The 20,803-nt window shown below is 42.5% G+C and overlaps 1 pseudogene; it reads left to right on the forward strand.

Moving 5' to 3' along the window:
- Nucleotides 1-18,738: 18,738 nt before the first annotated feature.
- Nucleotides 18,739-19,712, forward strand: LOC149871683 (uncharacterized; annotated as a pseudogene).
- The last annotated feature ends 1,091 nt before the right edge of the window (nucleotides 19,713-20,803 follow it).

Genomic DNA, 20,803 nt, shown 5'->3' on the forward strand with positions numbered 1-20,803 from the left:
TGTCTCCTATGTATTTTTGATGGAGATATGTATTGTATTGTGAAGATATATCCATACTGGAGATATTGTTGTCAAGTGTTGTGTGTTTTGTCATGGCATGGCCTGGATCCATCCGGTGTGTGTCTTGGACTGTAACCTCTATACCCATTTCCCTGAAACCAGGCAGGATTCATGGCCTCAGCAGGGGCTACCATGCCTGCAGTTTTCACACTACTGTGCCTTAACACGTATACGTGGCATGAGTTTTGTTGTCACCAACTTGAAGTGCAGTTTCCCAGAAACGCTTACATCTATCTCCTTGAAACCTGGCAAGAGTAATGCACTCGGAAGTGGCTACCATTTCTACCTTTTTCATCAAAATCTGCCAGAAAAGGAAAAAATTATAGGCAATGTTGTGCTTTCCTATTATAGCTTATGGGCAAAACATTAAAACAGCGTTGAAACAGCCTGACAGTTTCAATGAAACAAAACTCGAAATGAAAGACTGTCCCATCAAAACAGTGAAATGGAAGTCAAAATGAAATAGTGCTGTTTCGCACAGCCCTATGTTTTATGCTGTTTTTCCATCTTTCCCCCAGAGCACTGGGATTGAAAGGGACCTCAGGGAAGGATCACTGTCACTGGTCAGCTACACAGTCAATATGAGAGCAGTCCTTCCCCTCTTTCCCCCCTCCCTTTCCTTATTTTCTGTTTCCCTGCAAGCAAGCCCAGTTTTGAAACTGCCGTTGTTTCATTTTGAGACTGTTCTGAAGCCTTTCATTTTGCTTTTTCTGTTTTGAGCTGGAAATGAGTCAAAATGAAACACCTGGCAAAATTTTGCCCAACCCTACTCTATTGTCAAAATAGACACGTTATAAAAATAGCGGTATGATTAGGTATTATAACTAGACATATACAACCAGCAGTCCAATTAGGATACTGCCCACTAATACTCCCTTTTTGTGAGATGCCCCAGGGGATTTTTGACATAGTTCAGATATTTGCTGTGATGGTAAACGTCAACACTAATGCCTCTTGCTATATCTCTATTGCAGAGTCTGTGACTCTTCTGGAACTTCTCGGTGTTGATGCCACCATTAATGTCGTGGTGATCAAAAGTATTCTCATTCTGTGAGACAATCAAAGTTGGACACATTATAATTGGTGATTAGAGTACCGTGACCATAAGACAGTTAACTCTTATTAAAATCAGCCTGTCATGGGATGGGGTCCCTAAGGATGGCTGTGATTGCCTAAGGCTCCTTGACCGTGCCAGTTTGAGCCGATGGGTACCCTTTATTCTTGCCCGCCATGTCTTTATGTAAAATGTAATGTAGGGAGGCTGCCTTCACATCTGGTTGGACATGGTCCTGATGGACTTCCCAGGGCCCAGTGGGTCCCCAGCCTTATGGGTTATATGCGTGGTTCCAACCACCCCTTTACCACCGCAAGCCTTGCAGATAGTACTGGTGTTGTCTTGCCTAGGCCTCATTAAAATTTGGCCCCATGTCCTCGCTGGGCTCCCTGCAGCCCTGTCTCTGCATCCCTCGGTGCTGGGCTCTCCGCAGCCCTGTCTCTGCTTCCCTCAGTGCTGGGCTCCCTGCAGCCCAACTCTCACACCCTCTTTGGGGCTGGGGCCTCTGCACCCTAAATGCCACACCCCCTCTGGCACCGGGGTCCCCATGCTGCAGTGGGCCCCATGTTGCAATGAGGCCTCCTCCTTCCCCAAATAGCCTCACCCAAACCACCAGTCTCATAAAAAGGCAAACAAAACATAAGCCCCTGGGCTATAACATAACACAAACTACATAAAGTGTGTTTGGCTCCTTTAAATTACCCAGAGAAGAACCTAGTCAGACCTCTAGGAGGGCTCCTTCTCCCTTGGCTGCCAGCAGGGAACTGACCTCCCTAGTCCCCGTCCTGGGATTTATATGGGCCCAGGGCCCTGCCCCTTCTGGCCAGCTGACCGGGTGCAGCCTAATTTCCTCATTAGCTAGCTGCCATAGCAACCTGCACCTGGGGTCCTGTCTAGCTCTTTGGGCTCTTCCCAGTCAGTTTCTGCTCTTCCGGAAGCAGGCACCTAAGTGTCCTGTGACACAGCCCTATTTATATCTTCTCTCCAGTCTTTTAATTGTGAACAGTGGTACCATTTCTGAATTATCCTTTTATGCTTCTGGTGCTCTAATAGGTATACTGTGGAGCCAGTTTTGTATGCAATAGTCATAGTTTCATAGTTTCTAGGGTCAGAAGGGACCTGAGCAGATCATCTAGTCTGACCCCCTGCCATGGCAGGAAAGAATACTGGGGTCAAACGACCCCAGCAAGATGTTCATCTAACCTCCTCCTAAAAACCCCCAGGGTAGGAGCCTGCACCACTTCTCTTGGAAGTTGGTTCCAGACCCTAGCCGCCCTGACTGTGAAGTAGTGCCTCCTGATATCTAACCTCTGCCAACTTGTGACCATTATTCCTGGTTGCTCCTGGCGGTGCTCAGGGGAAGTCCCTGTTCCCCTAAGCACCGCCAGGAGTGACCAGGAATAACGGTTCCCCAATCCCTGCTGATCCCCCCGACTAGTTTATAACAGGCCACAAGATCCCCCCTCAGCCTTCTCTTGTGGAGGCTGAACAGGTTCAAGTCCTGTAGCCTCTCCTCATAGGGCCTGCCCTGTTGTCCCCTGATCATACGAGTGGCCCTCCTCTGCACCCTCTCCATGCTGTCGACATCCCTCTTGAAGTGTGGTGCCCAGAACTGGACGCAGTACTCCAACTGTGGCCTGACCAGTGCCACATAGAGGGGGAGAATCACCTCTTTGGACTTGCTCGAGATGCATCTGTGGATGCATGACAAGGTGCGGTTGGCCTTCCTAACTGCCTCCCAACACTGCTGGCCCATGTTCATCTTGGAGTCAATGATGACCCCAAGATCCTTTTCTGCCTCTGTGCTGACAAGAGGGGAGTTACCTAACCTGTAGGTATGGTGCTGGTTATTCCTCCCAAGGTGCATCACCTTGCACTTGTCTGAATTGAAACCCATCCTATTTTCATCCGCCTACCCTTGTAACCTGTCTAGGTCTGATTGTAGCCTGTTGCATCCTTCCAGTGTGCCCACGTCCCCCCACATCTTAGTGTCATCAGCAAATTTGAACAGGGTGCTTTTTACCCCCTCATCCAAATCACTGATGAAGATGTTGAACAGTGCGGGCCCAAGGACCGAGCCCTGTGGAACCCCACTGCCCACGTCCTTCCAGGTTGAGAAGGACCCATCCACCACCACTCTCTGGGTGCGGCCCTCCAGCCAGCTGGCGACCCATTTGACTGTGTGGGTGTCTACACCACAGCCCCCCAGTTTCTTAATGAGAACGGGGTGAGAGACAGTGTCAAAGCCTTCCAGAAGTCCAGGAAGACTATATCCACTGCTACCCCTGCATCTAATGATCTGGTGATCTGATCATAAAAGGCCACCAGGTTGGTCTGACAGGACCTGCCACTGATGAACCCGTGTTGGTTGCCCCTAAGCATGCAGTCTCCTGCTGGCCCCTCCTGGATGTGTGCCAGCATAATTTTCTCAAACAGCTTGCCTAGGATCGAGGTAAGACTAACTGGCCTATAATTTCCCGGGTCCTCCTTCCTGCCTTTTTTGAAGATGGGAACCACGTTGGCCCTCTTCCAGTCCTCCGGTACCTCACCAGAGCACCACGAGTGCTTGTAAAGCCATGCCAGGGGACTTGCAATGACCTCAGCCAGTTCCTTTAGAACTCTAGGATGGAGATCATCTGGACCGGCTGACTTGAATACGTCCAACCCCTCCAGAAGCTCTCTAACTAAATCCTCGCTAACCCGTGGCCCAGGTGTGCCTCCCCCGGGGCCCGAGTGGGGCCCAGCAGGGAGGTGGCTGTTCTCATCCCTACTTAGGAAGACGGAGGCAAAGACGTTCCCATAGAGGGGGTAAACTCCTTTTTGTACAAAATGTCTAACCGTAGCTTTGGTACCATATTTGTGCAAAGCAGCTAGTATTCACTTTGGATTTAGATTTAGCCAATTTTGGGGGACAGTGATTCGATTTGGAGATTTGAATCACTGTTCTGAATTGATTTGGCCAAATCTGATTCAGAGATTTGGCAGCATCTGAATCTCCAAATTACCCATCCCATCTGAATCAGAATTACCCATCCCCCGCCCACCCTCCCAGCCAGGCAATTGCTGCCCCGTCCACCCCAGCTCCTGACACTTAAAAAAAAAAAAAAAGACCCAACTCACTATTCCTGCTGGCGGGGTGTGATCCCCACTGCCCCCCACTGCCCTGCACTACATGGGGGGCTATTCCTTGAGGCACCCATGAAGAGTGGAACAGCGGGGGACAGCAGGGATCACCCCCCCACACACACCCAGCAGCACCTGGTGAGTTGGGACTTTTTTTTAAAGTACTGGGAGCTGGGGTGGGCGAGGCAGTCATGGGCAGCTGGGAGAGTGGGCGTGGGTTGGGGTCCAGGCAGGAGATGGGGCCTGGCATGTCCCCATGGTCCCCTTTCCCCTCCTCCAGCCCCTCCTCCCCCACCCCCTACTTACAAGGTCTGAGTCCAGCTGTATTTCCCCACTTCAGATACTAGGGACTGTCCGAATCAAAGATTCGGAAAGCTTCACATCAATTCAGACCTTTTAATTGGTCCCTGATTCAATTCAGATTTGAAGATTCAGCCACCAAATCTGGCCTAATCTCCTCGGAATTGAATCATCACCCAAATCTTCACACAGCCCTAGAACCCACATCACATTCTGTACTTCTGAATGGTCCAAAGTGTTTCCTCATGTTAATTTTATTTGCCCAAAGATACTTAGCAACAGTGATTTGCATCTCTCCAATATTTTCCATTAATTGCTGGAGCCAGTGCACAGTTGGAGCCAGTGCTTCAGTGCACACTGTTGGCTGAAATTCACAGGGCAAGTCATTATTGATGAACCAAGTCTCTAGCATTCACCTATTAATACTCCTGTTAATACTTGATGTGGGGTGAATCCATGTGAGACTATGGTTCCTCCTAGTGCCATTAGTATCAGGGTAATTTAATGTTCTGATATTTTCCTGTCTCTTGAAAATTTTCCTCCGTGCTAATCTCAATGTTCTTGTGGTTCATTCAGTCAGACTGAATGATTGTGGATGAATTGTGATGTGCAAATGTTTCCAAATATTAAAAGCTCCACGCGTCTTTTTCATTACCTCTCCCACAAAATGGGGACGGTGATAAGAATCAGTGGTGTACGGAGTACCCCAGCAAGTAAATAGTTGATTGATCATAACCTGGGCTGTTGTTAGCACTGTACAATTCCTAGCAGGGAATGCTTCCACCCACTTAGAAAAACTATCAATGATTTGTTTCCGTTATGTGCCTGCAGCAATGGACCAATAAAATCCATTTGGATTTGTGACCAGGGACCAACAACTCTCTGGTGTCACAAAGGTCCCTAATGCAGACAATTATCAGAATTATTGCTTGCATATGTTAAACAATTATCAATAACATATTTTACATCAGATCACATTGATGACCACCATACTATTTGTTCTAGGCACTCCAAAGTTTCCTGGTATCAAAAGGACCATTATCATGTGCAACTTGTATAAAGCTGGTGTGGACTACATCTGGGACAACCCACACTGGAAAAGAATGGTCCTCTGTTTGAGGTAGTTTGAGGTGTAATGGTCCCTGCCAGACATGCCAATCTTGGTATTTACCAATTTGAACTAGCTTTTGCAAGGATAAGTCCTGATTCTTAAATCCAATCAATTCTGCTGATTCTTAAATCTGCAGAACCAGGAGATACTGTGGGCATGACCTTCAACATGGGAGCAATCTCTACTCTGTTGGACAGTCTCCATTCATTGGTCATAAGAGCTCCAGCTTTCAAAGCCTGATCTGCCTTACTATTATATATGGAGAACGTGGTGCCCTTGGAATGGCCTTGACCTTGCCAATGTTAACAAGAAACTCTTGCTGTGCTGCTAGCCAGTATACATATCTAAAAAATGCATCATACTTAACTGGTTTTCCATCAGCTGTACAGTATTCTTGTGATTTCCATACAGGTAGCCAATCTATGAGTGCCTGTAGTACCCACTGAGAATATGAGTAAAGTGCAATAGTATCAACAGTGAGGGTGGGTTCTAAAGCTGCAATAATGCCAACAATTTCAGCTACTTAAGCATATTGGTAGAAACATCATCCATTCACAATTCTTTCAACCCTGCAATGTTCCACCATAACAGCAGCATACCCCACATGGTGTTTCCCATTAATATAATAAGCACTACCATCCATAAACCAAATGCACTTTTACTCATCAATGACCTCATTAGAACATTCTATACCAATTTTAAATAATGATGATGATATTGGAGTCGGCATTTTGATAGAACACTCATGTTTATCTGAACTCTGTCGTTCAATAATTAGGCCATACGGTAAACATTGGCATGTTATGCACAATCTGAGGTGTAACATTTCTGTTTAACAAAGCCAAGGTCCGCTGGACTATTCTCAGGCTTGACACTCCAGTCTTTTGAATTTTTCCATTAAGGATGTATTTCTGAATTATGGGTGCCATGCCTGTTAAATATTCCCATTTTTGTATTGCCCATACCAAGGCTAATATCTCTCATTCACAAGGATTGTATTGTTGTTCCACATTCAAGAGAACCTGAGATGCATAAGTTACTGGGCACTTCCTGGACCCTAAGTCCTGCAATAACACAGCCCCAGTACTCTTAGATGTTGTGGCTAGTTCAAGATAAAAAGTTTTGAAATGTCCAGTTACAAAAGTGTAGGTGCTGATATGATACTGTCCTTTACTTGATTGACAGCATCATGCTCTTTTTTTTCCCCACTGCCACACCACTTCTTTACACAACAAGTTCTATAGGGGTGCAGTTCTTAAAGCAAAATCCTAAATAAAATCACGGAAGACTCCCATCAGGCCTAGGAATGAGCATAGGGTGCTCTCATCCTGGGGCACAGACAACTTCTCAATAAACTCCATGCAATTTTTGTCAGGGCACCTCCCATTTTGGTTCAGTTCCAGACCAAAATATTGCACGATGGGTTGCACTAACTACACTTTAGCCAGATTCATCTTAAGTCCCATTGACCTGAATATTTGTAACACTCCATCCAATGTAGACATTCATTCATTGTATTAACAGTAATCAGAATACCATCAACATAGGATACCACATACTCAGCATCTTCCGTACTCAGGGCTTTCCACATTTCCATCACAAATGTATGACTATATACTGGTGAGTCATGGAAACATTGAGGTAGTCATTTAAAGGTAAATTGCTAATTATTGAAGGTGAATTTATACCATGATTTCTCTTTCAAAGTGAGGGCAAAGAATGCATTACCCAGGTTGAGTATGGTAAACCATCTTGTCCTATGAGCGATTAATGCAATGATCTCCTGATACTTTGACATGAGTGGAGCTAACATGGGTGTTACTTTATTAAGGGCATGATAATCAATGGTTAATCTCCATGAAACTCCATCAGCTTTCCATACAGGCCATATCGGTGAGTTACAGGAAGACGGGGTTGCTACAATTACTTCATGTTCAAGCAATGGTGTTACAGTTTGTCAGATGCTGGTCTCGGCTTTCTTTGGGAAACAGTATTGTTTCTGCAGAAGCAGATCTGGACCTGAGATGACAGTTGATGCTTCCACTTATTGCATTCAAGCTTGTGTTCGACCCACGGGTTGGGAATTTTTCTGGCCATTTGTACAATGTCCTCATAGATAACTGCAGTCGATAACTGCAGCAATTCCTTTGCCTTAATAGCAACGCAACGATGTCTCACTGGGATCTCTTCTACCTCTCTCAGTGTCACAGGATCATTCAAGAACTGTGTACAATAATTTGGGTAGTTAATTGTTGCCTCCCAACTTTCCCAAGACATCAGAACCCAGGATTCCAACCCCAGCCAATTTCATTAAACTAAATTATACCCTTCCCAATTTATATCCCATCTTATAGAGTTCAGTTTGGAAAACTCAGTTCAGGATTCCACTCCACTGAATCCTTCTAAGATTCTGACTGTCTTTGGTACCTAAATGTGGAACACAACACTTTCCACTGAAACTATGGAAAATGCAGCACCCATGTCAACTAACATTGTGACCTTGTGCCTCAGCATTTCTTTCCAGTCCACAAAAACCATGGTCATGACTGGATGGCCCCACTAGTCATAACTTAAATGAGGCACTTTTTCTTCACAATGTAAAGGGTAATCCAATTAGCTGAATTAGTTCAGGTGCCATAGTGGGTAAGCAGAAATGCTTGGCTGTTGTAGTTGGAGGTAGAGACATAACAGTGGAGGGCAGAGGGGAGCCATCTTGCTGTTGCCTCCTCAGCTGCTCCTTTTTCCATTCCTGATCCAGGACCAACTCCGGCAACCTAACATTGCTGACCCCGTCTATGGTCACCTTATCTTCATACTGCAGGGCCTCTCTCCATGAGTCCCTGAATGGCTTGGGCACTCTACAGTTACCACTTACAGCACTCCTCTCCTGGGAGCCATGAGACTGGTTCTTTGTATAATGACCATCAGCCTTTGAATAGTCATGATTGTCAGATCCTTTGCTACTCTTATTTTCTTGGTTATCCTCTCAAAAGGTTACCTTTTCCATGAGAAGCTTTCTTTCTTTTGCAGGTATCTCTCTAACAACAAAGGCGGGCTGGAACTTCTATCTCTTGTATCATCCTCTCTGATACTTATCCTGACCTGAGTTGCATCCTTTCACCTTGGACACCCTATGTCTCTTCGGTTCCTCTTTCTTATATATGGGCTTTGCCTCCAAAACTTGGAAGGCTTCCACAGTCATATCCTGCACTTCATCACAAGATGATCCCTTCTGAGAAGAGCTTAAGCAAGTTCCTGATACATTTATTAAATTCTTTGACTAAATCTTTAATAAACTCTGGACTATCAAAGTCCATGTTCTGCTTGTTCCAGCTCACCACTACATATAACACACACTTTCTCTGAATGTAACATATGCTTTCTCACTGTGTGCTGGCATTCAAAATATAATATTTCCACAGGTTTACCCAGGAAGAACAAATTCAAAATACCATCTTACAAATCATCACTTCTTTGTACATTGCGAGACCTCTTCTTAAGGGGTAACACTGCAAAATCTCCTTGGAACATGCACTGCTGTGCCAGATATACAATATCTATAAGAGAATACTGATTGCCATCACCACACAGTCCTATCTCCATAATCTAGTCAACACATATTTCTTTAGACAGTGGCCCAATACGTTTACCCAGAGCTCATAATTCTTCTGGATTAGATGTCACCAAAGTTCTCTCAGTTTGTTTTCTACCATTAGCCAATAAAGTTTCCTTAACGTGAATAGGTGCCATAGGGGCTACCTTTCCTTCTATGATAATACAATGTTTTTTTCTCTTCCAGGTCTTAGTGCTACCTGAGCTACTACTTTGACTCAGTGTTGAGTCCAAGCCACTGGATTCTGACTCACTATCATAACCATCCTGCTACACAGGCATATTTCTGGTTGGAACCTTCAGCAGTTTACTGCCCATCAGAACCTTAACCTTATGTTCTAACAACCTAATTTTCTTCTTGTACCTGGTTCTAACAACCTAATTTTCTGTATGCACCTCCACTTCCTTCTTTAGAATGCAGAAGGCCTTCTTCACATCTTCAACTTTCCCTCTCCATTCATCACATTCAACAGTAAGGCTGTCCACTTCATTTTCTAGCTCTTTAACATGCCCCTCTAGCTCTCTAATTCTGTTCACATCTCTCCTGGAATCTCCATTCTGTTGACTGATCTGATTTTCCAAGGCTCAGACACACTGTTCATTTTACTCTATCATATTTGCAAGCAGGTTCTTAATAGCTCTCTCCTTTTGCTGGAGATAGTGACACTTCTCTGTTAATTTATGCACCACCTCAAGTAGCCCCATTACTAGTGCCTTCTTTATGGCTTTGCAGCTACGCTTTCGCACCTACAACCACTCCTGCCACTTAGCACAAAAGGTTCAGTATACTTTGGGACAATAGCCTAACTCCCCTTCCTGCCATACACGGCACTTGTCCATTGGACAGGTCCATGTATTCTTCAATACTATTTATTCTGAGACCCATGTCTAAAAAAATTCAATATGCCCATTGGATCCCACTGTTGTATCCTCAGTCTGGCCTCCAGTGCTAGCCTTGGCAGCCATATCAAACAACCATTAAAAAAAATAAGCACACAATAAAAAAAAAAGTACTTATAGATAGGTAACAAGAAGAACAATAGTAAATTAATAAGAAACAAGAAAACAGTAATCAACAAACACCAACTATCAAAACAATAGGCAAGCAATAAGTAACACCAGTAGCACCATGGTGTCACTTCTGGTGAGAATATAACTACCTTTACCTCCAAAGTAAAACAATAGTACAAAGCTATAGGCAAAATGTAGCATGCCCACTAGAATTAGGACAATAAGCAGAAAGCAGGCAGTCTGCAACACCTGCAGCACTACAGTTCCACCTCTGGTGTGAACAGAACTACCTATAACTACTAGGCAAAACTATAGTAAAAATCAATAGGGAACAGCAGTACACTCAAAACAGTAAGACAATAAGCAAGCAAATGGTTGCCTCATAATTGTACCTAATAATAGTTCAATGGGCAAGAGAACTGAGGGGCAGATCCAAACTCCAGCATCTCTTATCTGGATACTTGGACCCCAATGCAGTACTCAGACATGGGTTAAAACTTTAACAAATTAAAAATGGTTTATTAAGCACAACAAGTAACAACTAGAAAATACAAAATCTACCAGTACTCCAAAACAACTTACTATACTAAGTATATATACATATAGTTCCTACTGTTTACATTCCTATATACAGGGATACCTACAGACATATACAAATATATATCAAAGGGAAGGATCAGTTATATTTACCTAGGGAGACTACAAGGTCGTACAACTGTGGTTAGAACAAAACAAGCCAGGATGACACTCAAGTATTCTCCTGTCTCTATATTGATCCACACATATTCACATCCAGTAATGTTAATCCAAACTCTTACCAATGTTGGAAAATTTTGGTCACCAACTATCTTCCAGGTAGACACACTTGCTTTCCCATTTCACATCCTCTCTCACTCAGGTGTGCAGGCTCCTTCAGTCTTTCAGACACCCACCTCTCAGACACTACCTCACAGGCACTCTCATCTCCCAGACACTCTAGATTCACTCACCACCTCTCAGGCGTTCCCTCACACTTCCCAGATGCGCCAGACACTCCCCAACTCTGAGGTGAGGGTTCCTTTTTTATACCTGCTCTGCACACGGCACTCCAGATTTTCACACAACACACAGGTAACATCCACATGACACACAAGTAATTTCCACAAAGCACACAGGTCATAATGGATTTTTGTGCATAGCACAGTATCTTTTCCACAAAGCCCTCTACATTTCTTTGCCTGAAGGCTGCAGGGTTACCAGAAGTTCATAATCTTATACACATACCAAACCCCACCCCAGCACATATATTACATATACCATACACACATACCATTCACACACCAGTCACCCCCATGCACCACATACATACCACATGTACACACCCTTCCCCCACAATATATAAAACTAAGAATGTATTTTTGAATTATTTTGCAATCACATATATATACAGTACACAAACACAAATCATAAGAAAATATTTTTTGTAATAAAATTAAAATATGTTATAGTAGGTGTTTGACTCTTAGTGTATGATTTGGGGGATTTTTTCTGGTTCCAATATGGCAATCCCTTCCCCCAGTCCAAAAAGGAGTATTTCCAGGGGGCAAGGGGAAGGACTTCTGGTGGCAAAGGTCAGGGGTTAAGAGGTGGGACTTCCGGTCCCAAGATGGTGACAAGGGGGAGGGGGCAGTTGTCAAGGGGTGGGACTATCTATGTGGCCCTTGAGAGCTCACCGAAACTCATTAAGCTGCTCTCCACCCAAAATAATTGCCCAGCCCTGATGTAGGCTGGCTGACAGATCTGGCCGCCAGAATAAGAGATTTAATTTAGATAGATTCTCTGAATGAAGTGAGGATCTCTGGCATTCAAACCCCACATGTACTTGCTTTACTGTTAGTACTATCTTACTCTTGTTGAAGTAACTAAAAACTTTAAGATGTTGAGCCAGATCCTCTGCTGACCCCAGTTTTCATCCAGAACAATAGGCATGGGAAGGTGGCTCACATTGTGTAATCCTACCCTTGAAGTGTTTCTCTCCTGCTCATTGAAGCATACAATATAGATACTTGATCTATTTTTAAATGACCTAGTTCAGGTATGAGAATCAGTCTAGCCATGACAGCCTTGAGTTTAGTGCAAACTAATTGGTCCTGATAAGAGCTCTTTTAAGACTGGCTGAGTCTATTCTATAGTATGAATACTATTCCTGGACTAGTTGAGGGCCAATACAGCATCCAGCAGTTTTCAAGCAAAACTGGGATGAGCTAAAGTTATGCTGCCTGTTGACAAATGGTTCACAAGCCAATGATTTGGTGGATAACATAGTACTCTGTCTAGTCCCTTCTTGTTCCTTCCCCACACCTTGCCTATCTCATATGGAACAGGATGGAACAAAAGTACCATAAAGCCAACTGAACAGAGAACATTCTTAGACCTCCCTTTAGGCTGCTTCCTGGCTGGTTTATGCTAGGCAATATAAAAGAGCTGGAAAACTGCCAAACAATGCAGCTGGAATACATACTCTTTTCTTTGTATTATCTTGAGACAATATAAAAGTTAGAATTTAACCTGTCATAGAAATATATACACATAATATATTTTGACTTACATATATTGAGTTGAGGTTTTCTTTTTCCACTTTGTTGTATGAGTTTTCAAGGTCCATACACAAACTATCAGTATTATATAACATTTAAAGATCCTGTTCACACCTCCTTGAAAGCTATGAAAACTATTTTATTTGAGGCAACACTGCTGTTAATAACTTAGACACTGCACTTTCTGTATTTCCTTCAACCAGCTTGAGCAATTTAAATTCTTATTTTATTAAAAGAACGAATAAAAAACTTCAAGACATACAGAGCGCCTTCAAATGTAAAACAAATAAATGTACTCATATTTCCTGTATTGCCGACTTCAAGTATTGAGAATTATGACTTTGAGAACATAAGGTTACTGTGCTGTGCTGGCAGCACATGGTTATTTTTAGCTGCTACACCACTGTTGCAATGCACTATAGAGAGGGAGAATGTCACTATGATGATGTACTTGCAGGGTAACCGTTTGTGCCTCCTGATGCTATGTTGTCCTAGTGCATTGCTATAGTGATGTGGCATCTCATGTAAATGCACCCACTGAGGACCTGGGAAGGAAAAGAAAAGAGATGAAACAAGAGAAAATAATTAGGACCCCATAGGAGCTATGCTTCCAAGGAAATTAAGTTAGATTAAGGAAAAAAAGAAAACTCTGTAGCAGGCTCAGGCAGTCTGCCCAGTGGCAGAAACTGGCTGCAAGATGTGTCGCATTTCTTCTTATAAATGCAACATAAAATCTCACCTGTAAGGTTTGTACTGCAGGCTGTCCAGAGAGCTTTATGACAGACTAAGTCCTGGGGAACAAAGAAAGTATCCAGGAAGTGTGGCATACCAGGAGACAGTTTGGGTGAGGCCAGTAAGAATTTTGAGATGGTAGAACAGGAGTAGGTCAACCACAAGATCCTGGCAAGTAGTAAGAACTGTTACATCTTACTGTGACTAGTTCTGTATGTAAGTTCCTGTATGTAATGAAGAGTTGTTTCCATACCACAAGCCTCATTACGGTTTTGGGTGGTATCTTTTATTGAACAAACTGCATGTATGGGCACTCTTATTCAGGTCTGTCCAAATCTCTCCTATCCATGCTGTTGGTCCAATAAAATATATCACCCCCAAAAAATCCTTGTCTTTTGTGTATTTCTTGGACTGTCATGGCTATAACATTGCTTTAGCATTATCAAACACTGTGGGGTTATTCCTGAGTCCAGCAAAATATAAGGTAAAGCAAAGTATTTTGCTATGTATATTTGCTCTCATTTTGAGTGACAGGAGGAGAGGGCAGAACAGAGACACAGAATCATAGATTTTAACCTTCGTGAGCCTGAAATCTCAATTAGAGCTGTCAAAGATCAAAGTCTTTGATTTCAGATGCCTATGGCAAACGGTCAGATGGCACAAGGTCAGAAGCTAACACAACAAACTCTGTGATCGTAATTTATCCCTCTGTTGTAACAGTGCTGCATATACACACCCCTATCTGTGCCTCATTTCAAATCACTTGAGTTCCCATACGAGAGAGACAAACTGACCTTGACAGCCCAGCACGAAAGATAAAGTACCTATAGTAACAAGATTAGCTGACTTTAGTAAAGTTGTAAAAATTAAATAATATACTATGCGCACCATCCTGTGACCAAACAGGACCAGTACCACCCAAGTAAAAATAACACCCCCCTTTTTCTGAAACCTGAGCAAACAAAGAAAGCATAAGTGCCAACTCATTAATTATTTATGACTAGCGTATTGTGATTGGTCACCTTTGGCAAATATAACTTTGAAAGAACTTCCGCCCAAAGTGGAGAACTGTGTATACACTCAAGAAGAACAGATCATGCATCTCTCCGCCTACATATCTTTCTGGCGTATCGCCGTATATCTCTTTATCTCTGTCGTAATCTTTCTTATCAAGAGCTCTTGGTAATCTGCAGACTGCAATGGCTTATGTGAATCGCTCGGAATTTGTAACAAGCAACTCTCTTACCCACCCTGTAAATGCTGGGTAAAATGATATCTGCATGCTGTAACTGAATAAATCAACTCCTCTGCCTAAACTGCAGCACATCAGTAGCGTAAGTAAAATAAACCTTTTCCATAACCAAATACGCTGTATTTAAACCCTCTGACTCCTGCTCATCATTATCACCTACCTGTCCGGTTATAAATCTCCCTCCTCGCGCCAAGCCGGTCATGCCAACCCAGGCTCGCAGGTCAAGGGTGCACCGGCATTAGGGGTGCAACAAGACCATTGCGTTAACGTAGGTTTTCTGTTAAAGTTCTCTTTTATTTCAACATAAAATGTGAAAATTTATTTGAATGTGACATTCAAATGGCTGAATACCCACACTTGGTTAAATAAATAAAGTAACTGATAAGTTTGTTTCAAGGATTGCAGCACTATATGTTTAAATAAATCCATCCATCCACCAACAGGATATCCTCACATTTGCAACTCTAGGTACTTAAAAAGTTTATATGGACTGCTTTTTGTAAGTAAAGGTAGAATTTAGGATGAGACACTGTATTCTGGTACCTACTAGAATTTGAAAAAAATATTACACATTCAGTGGTGTAAATTGCACTGTTAAGTATTATAGTAAGAGCAAATTCATGTTACAAGTTACTACTTAAGGTACCTCTCAGGTGTTCCATTTAGGATCAGTGCCCTATTGGGCAAATTCACAATAGGAAATATTGTTTGCCCTTAAAATTCTATAGTCTGAAACCCTGATCCTTCAAATACAGCAATTTCCAGTGTGTTACATATCCTAGTCCATACCTGATAGTATGAGTTTACTACAGTTTACAGATCGAAGACAGTCCTTTAGCTCAAGTTGTAACATTCTGGCAACATCTGCATGAGATGCTGACTGCGCAGTAACCTGCTAGTACTGCACAGTAGTATCACATTGCAAAAACCATGATGCAATGCTACTATGCAGTACTATTAGGTTACTGTGCAGTAGCACAACCATACAAGGCAATTATCAGAGCTATTGCACAGTAATTCAGGTTACTGTGCATTCATTTAGTACTTATTTATACTTATACAAGTACTAAATAAATATGTAGTAATGACTGTACAGTAGTGTTTTGTTTAGACATGGCCTCTGTGAATATTTTTTTCTGCTCTGAGAATATTTTATATCATACCTGACATGCAAAGAGGCCTTAACATGAATGAACAATAGTTTCTCAGACATTCAAAGTGATTCTTGCAAAAATGAAAATCTGGCCCTCATGTTCTTAGAACTTTAAATCCCAAATTTTGATCAACTTACTGGTTTTATATTAATTTAGGCACTGGTTTATATCAGTTTAAGCATTTTACATATTGGAGAACTGACTATTCATGCAGTGACTAAATGTTTGCAGAATATGCATGGCTTAGATAAAGGCATGACATAGCAGATGGATGGGTACAGATAAATGAAGGAAGGGAAGTAGGCTAATGCTGATGAGAATACAATATTATCTGAATGACAAACAGGTAGAATCTTTTGAGCAAAATATTCTTTTTTGAGCAAAACATGCTAATTTGTTTCAAAACATTGTGTAAGACTAAGTGTGTGTGTGTGTTTGTATATATGTATTGTCAATCCAGGTGTAACCCATGCTGCCATGCTAGGTTGGGTGATATGCTGGATTTCAGGTTCTCAGGGTGCCAGTAGCCCTAGGAGCACTCTCAGGGAGATATGCTGACTGAAGTGTCCCATGGATAGGTGTGTCCCTCACCCCCCATCCCCTGGAATTCACTCCAAACCCAATGAACACCTTGTTTCTTTATTACATATAACAATCTATATACAGAAAAGAAATATGTAAATGAAAGAAAAAATATTATAACAATAGTTAATAATAAAACCAACAATTTGGGAAAAAATGGCAAATGCAATATTAGGTGGAGAATTCCAACATGCTGGATGGGCCCGTTTGTGTTATACAACCTCAATAATTTCATTTGCCTGATTATAACCCTTTAAACAGTCTCCCTCCGCCCCCACCCATAACCCAGTTGATTCACCTGAGATCACAATCCATCTCCCATACAATAAGTGGCATGGCTTCATAACTATGATCAGCCACTAGATGGAGGAGGCATGGCTTCTGCTGCTCTGGGGAATATGGACTCCTTTGATCCTTCCTGGTAACACTTTTGGGACAGCTGCTGCAGGCAATAGGCTCCCTTTTGTTTCCTTCTGGAAATACACCTTCTGCAAACACTATGGGATTAGGTGTCCCCTCACACAGCCATGTGGGTCTATGTCCTCTCAGCCCATTCCCTCTTCGGGCTGTCTCCCTCATTGAGGAATCAGCTTCTCCTGGGATGACACAGGCTCTCCCCAGTCCTGATGTCTGCTCCATGGGCAAGTTTCAGCTCCATTTTCCCTGCCTGGGGGGCTGAGTCTCTGCCCCTTCTCTCCAGGCTGGAGTTGACTCCTCTCCTGCTTCTCCCTCCTTTTTTCTTCCTCAGCTTTTTATGGCTCAATAGCAGCCAATCAGAGCTCTTGATTTTCATTGGGGGCTTTAGTCACAGTTCAAACTTTCCAATAAAAAGCATGCACCGTGCATGGCATACCCTCCTGTTTGGAAAAGCTATTGCACTCTCTGCAAACTTTTTGCTGCCTTTTTCATGCAGAGTTCTTAAGCATGGCTCACGCAGTCAGCTTGAAGCCAGGTCAGCTTTTCAGCTGTTACACAAGTATGGAAAATATATATATACATGAACAGACAGCTCGCACAGATATATATATATCAAATTTAAGAAGGGAAAACTTCATGTTAAAATGAGAGATTAACTAGCCTTTAACTGTATAGCTTTAATTAGTATCTGTACGGACACTTATGCATCTGAATTATATGTAGAATAGGGTGTGTAACTATGTGCAAAAAACCCAATAACTGTCAGTTGGATGCATAAAGTGAAAGAGGATTCTGCCCTTGCTAACTACATTTCACAAAAGTGCTTTAACCATTCAGCTTTTGTCTGTTCTAGGTTGAGTAAATTGGCCTTACACTTTCTAGATTTCCTTATGAACTAAGGTTGGAAAGCTGTCTATTTCCCAACTCTAGTTATGAACAGTAATCACTTTGCATATTTCAAATTGGATTTTTTTAAGAAGTCCTGTTTTGTGTAATCTAATGTCATAGTTAAAAATTTAGTGGAAGATCATATCCTGTGCATATGAAATGTGCAAGTTTTTAGAACATCACATATGTGTTATATGTGATGAAAAGATCTGGAATTACTCAGAGAAGCTAGATGCATATAAATTGGCAGGGATGGATGGGATGCACCCTAGGGTACTGAAGACTTTGGCTGAGGTCATTTCAGAACAATTGGATATCCTTTTTGAGAACTTGTGGAGGTTGGGTGAGATCCTGCATGACTGGGAAAGGGAAAATATAGTGTTCCTTTAAGTAAAGGAAGAAGGAAGATTCAGGGAATTTGATTTTGACACCTGGAAAAATCATGAAGCAGATCCTGTAGGAATCTATTGTGACACACTTAGAGAAGAATAATATGATCAGGAACAGACCGCATGGACTCACCCAGGGCAAGTTGTGCCTGACCAACCTGATTTCCTTCTATGAAAAGGTAAAAGGCTAAGTGGGTGAAGGGTAGTAGTGATGTGATATACCTTGACTTTCACATGGGGTACAGTATCAAATGTCTTGATATTCTCATAAGCAAGCTATGGAAATACAGACTGGATAAAAGCACTGTAAGATGGATATATAACATTGTACTCGATGAACAGGGGTCTGTCCTGGTTTGATATAGTTTAATATCTTCATTAATTATTTGGACGGTGGGATTTAGTATATGCTTAACAAATTTGCAGATTGCAGATAGCAAATTTGCAGACATCAAATTGGGTGGAGTTGCAAATACTATGAAGAGCAGAGTTAAGATCCAGAATGACCTGGATAGACTGGAAAAATGGTCTGCAATGTTACCTCTCAGCTCATACAATCACCACCAGCAGAGCTTGCAGTTATTCTTGATAACTGTTGCAGGTAAGGAAATTAGAATAATCCACCCAGTAGTTACAATGGAATTACAGATTGATGATAACTCAGTAATGTACTCCAGAGATCATAACACTTGGTCCTGGCAGAAAGATAATGTGTGGAATACAGTGAATGTAAGAGGGTGTAGAAGAAAAGAAGGTTTGGGTTACATATGTGAAGACCAAGCATTGGCTGAACATAATGAATGTTTCCCACAACCTGGGAATCAGTCTCACTGTTCCTTTGATGTTATCCAGGAAAGGGAATCTGTTATTGTCTGTGTTGGTAAAGCATGTGTGTGCATGAGAACCAGATGTGATATTGTATTGATTAATGGATATTGAATTCAACCCATGGTGCCTTATAGTAATCACTGTTTCTGTAATGTAACCACCATTGTTACTTGTGATCTTAGGTTTACAATGCCTATATGGACCATGCAACATTGAATGCCTACCCTGAGCTCCACGAAGAGGTTTCCCTCATTTCACTGGGAATGGGTCTCACTGTGATTATGAAATTATTGACTCATCCTGCCTTACAAGCTGAACTGCAAAGACTTAGAACTTCGGGAGAGAATGGCAAACTTGAGATTCAACACAACAACCAGGAGATCTCTAAGCTGGCAGCTACAGTTAAAAACACAGGCCATCATTCCTGGTGGAAGCTTTTGCTTGGGTGGAGCTCCAGTGCAACAAATCTTTCAAATATCATGCTTTACCCCATTGTGGTGATCATAGGTTTCCAAATTATACTAGCAATTGGTCTGGTTCTGCTGGGTTGCTGAATCAAGTGACTGATGCGGTGACTACAATGGATTGAAGATCAGACCCTGTACCATGGAGTAAGGATGTGATGGGTATACTCACTCAATGCAAGCACCCCATCAATGGGGGGACTTGTTACTTCTCAGCTCTGTGTTCTTGGGGAACCCTGGCACAGGACGCAGCCTGTCTGACTCACAAAGAACTCTCCCCCTCCCCACCTCTGCCTGAACTGATTAGAAGGACTTACAAAAGACAAGGAAGATGCAATGCGAGACACACCTAAAGCCCTCCAGAAAAGGGTAACAAGAATGAAGCAACTCCCCTGGTCGCATTTGCATCTGCAATGGTACCAGATGACAACTCATTTAAATGGGAGATGGAACAGGCATGCACCTTCATTAGCATTCAGGATGGAGAACAGAGATTCCAAGGCAAGGACAGCACTGAATTCTGGGATAAGAAAAGCAAGGGAGCACTGCATGATGGGGAATCCTTGCTCCAAATGCTAAATCAACCCATATCTACACACACCCAGCTCAGCATTTATTAGACCAATTATGCTAGTAATGACTCCTCTGTTGGTATTCAGAACACTGAATCTGCCTGTCTGTATTGGGAGCTCCCTCAGAGTAATGCCATCCATGGCCAGGAGTGATCAGTTCCTATTATCTAGCATATGAGCCATTGTTTACCTCTAAACAAAACTAGTGTTCTCCCATGAGCCATTATTAGTTCCCCTCTACAAAAAACCCTACCCAAGTCACATAGTCCCCTCAGGGGGCAAGCAGGTAGGGAAAGGCAAGTCTTGACTGTACTTCCTCTATTCACTAGCTAGAGCAGTAGCCTATGATTTGGAAAGAGCTGCACTTTGCTTCAGCGACAACAGGGTGCCTCAGTAGGCACCCTTAGATACAGCACCACTTGTACTCTCTTGAGGTGGTGCAGGTTGGAAACTTTCTTTGGGCTACATGATAAAGGTTCTTAGGACCAGATACCTAGCTGCTATATTTCACCTTACCCAATTGTTATATAAATATTATAATACTTACCTGCCCCACAGGGATGTTGTATAATCAGTTATCTAATAAATACTTGTAAAGTACTTCAAGACCCTCAGAGGAGAGATGATACTGTTACTGGGTGTGAAAAAGAATGAAATTATCTTTATTATCTGTTTTTC

This window comes from Crocodylus siamensis, chromosome 2, assembly GCF_052110815.1.
Source record: "Crocodylus siamensis isolate JL-2025a chromosome 2, ASM5211081v1, whole genome shotgun sequence".
In the NCBI taxonomy this organism is placed as follows: domain Eukaryota; kingdom Metazoa; phylum Chordata; order Crocodylia; family Crocodylidae; genus Crocodylus; species Crocodylus siamensis.